A 2,157-nucleotide genomic window follows, 5' to 3' on the forward strand; every position below is an offset into this window, starting at 1 on the left:
CGAGCGGGCGGAGCGCCCGTATGGCCGGTGCCCGGGCAGGGAATCGCGCTTGGCTGGAGGAAACTCTGGCTCCGCCGCCTCTGAGCCACCTCTGCAGCGTACAGGGACAGGAGCGCGGCTCCGTGTGCGGGAGCGTTTGTGAAGGATGTGGCCTTTAGCGAGGGCTGGCGTGCCGCTGCTCCCTCAGCCACACACCCTCAGAGCCCCCTTCGGCAATTCAGTCCCACACCCGAAGGGGTCCTGGCCTGTGAAACCCGAGCGGCTCAGCCGCTTTTCCAGGCAGATTCCTCCCGTTAGAGCCTGAGTTGGGAAGGGAGCTCACTGTGAGTGTACAACGTAGCTCCACTTGCAGTTATGGGACACTCAAAATAGAAGCTGGTTATGTGTGTGTGTGTGTGTGTGCATGTGTACGCTTGTTTATTTTCCCCACGAAGATGCTGCACAAAATGTTTGCAAGCCTTAAAAGTTATTTCACAAATTATTGGATCCAAGGTAGATGCATCAACAGCTGGCTGTTCTCAGTTTGTAATTTGTACATGTGTGTGAAACAATTTACACTTCCTCCCTTCTGCGATGAATGGGGTGGAAAGTTTGGATAGATTGTACTGGAACGCTTTCTGTGGACAGTGACAGCCAGCAGGCTCCGGGCAAAGGGGTGCAGTGGCCATCAGAGGTATCCTGGCCTCTTTCCATGGAGCCAGAACTACCCCTCAAAGCCCAGAGGTCTGCAGCAGGCCATGCTGTGAGGAGGGTAGGAAGCTACTTGGTTCCCATGGAAACCAGAATAACAGGGAACCTTTAGTAAAAGCAGCACCGAGAAAAGATACTGCACTAAAATATTGCATAGTTGAAGAGCCACCCAAACTGGATACTGTGTTTTCATAGGGAAGGGAGATACTTCCACATAAAATGCTTGAGGCACAGGGAGAAAATACAGAGTAGAAGTAAGACAGCGAACATTTTATTGCAGACAAGGTCACATTTTCATCAGTTGACTAAGGTAAAATGAATCACTTCAGCCAGACAAATCCACTTATTCATAAAAGTAGTCTTATTTAAAGGGTAACAAATTTTTCCAGATAAGATGGTCTGATTGACTGAAGCATATCCAGCTATTCATTTGTTTTACTGCACCAATAATCAGATTTATTTTTTTTTAATGAAAACCTTTGGTAAAGTACAAACACAGTTTTAAGATGAACAGGATCAAGGTTCTATTCTTACTGTGCCGGGAAAAATAAGTACAGCTCTATAGCTGCTTTGATACCTAGAAAAGTTTTAATTAGAGTAAGTGAAAGACTTTTAAAATAAACTCTTAAAGCAAATCTAAAAGAAATAAACCAAGTTCAATGTCCCAAAGATATTTAACCATGAGCAGAAGACTGGTTGTTCCACAGGTATTCTAAATTAGCAACAATTAATTAGTCCACACATGCTTTTTTCCAGACATTACAGATTCCAAAACGGAATGTAATTTTTCCAAACCAAGACTCCTGAATTTTCATATTCATAAAATATTTAAGAAATGTCTATTCCACCATATAAAAAAGCTTTAATGTACTACAAAGTTAAAAACAAAGAGCAAATTACACAAGCTAAAAGTAGAAAAATACATTTTAAAACATTTATATTTTGTTCCTCACACTGATCAAGATATAACAAAATATTTTAGATTAGACCACTTTCATAAAACTCATGGTGTTTCCAGAAGCAGACAGGTACTGACTCAACAGTCACTGGTCACTCACTAGCCACCTGGCCACCCAGCAAAGGTGTCTGACCTTCACATATATCCAGTATATTTTAACCTTCTAGAAGTCCTGTGTAGACACTAAGCTTTATTACTGGAGGAGTCCAAAAATAACAGAACTATTCTAAGTTAGGCTTGAGAGTCAGTCAGCACCCTTCCCCTCCATAGGGCAATCTCTTGTCAAGGATTCGGATTGCCCCAAAGGTACAGCAAGGACCTGTGTCACTCTGAGACTTGCACGCCTAAAAACTCACATGAACCATGATTTTGAAAAAACAGAGATGATGCGGGAAGGGGGGAAAAAACAAATGAAAAACAGGAGGTATCATCTAATAAATATGGTAACAGAAAACAAGGCGGCAGCGGCGCTGCCCCCGCTGCGGTGCCCCCGCCGGCCGGCAGGTGGC

This window comes from Geospiza fortis, unplaced genomic scaffold, assembly GCF_000277835.1.
Source record: "Geospiza fortis unplaced genomic scaffold, GeoFor_1.0 scaffold206, whole genome shotgun sequence".
Lineage (NCBI taxonomy): Eukaryota > Metazoa > Chordata > Aves > Passeriformes > Thraupidae > Geospiza > Geospiza fortis.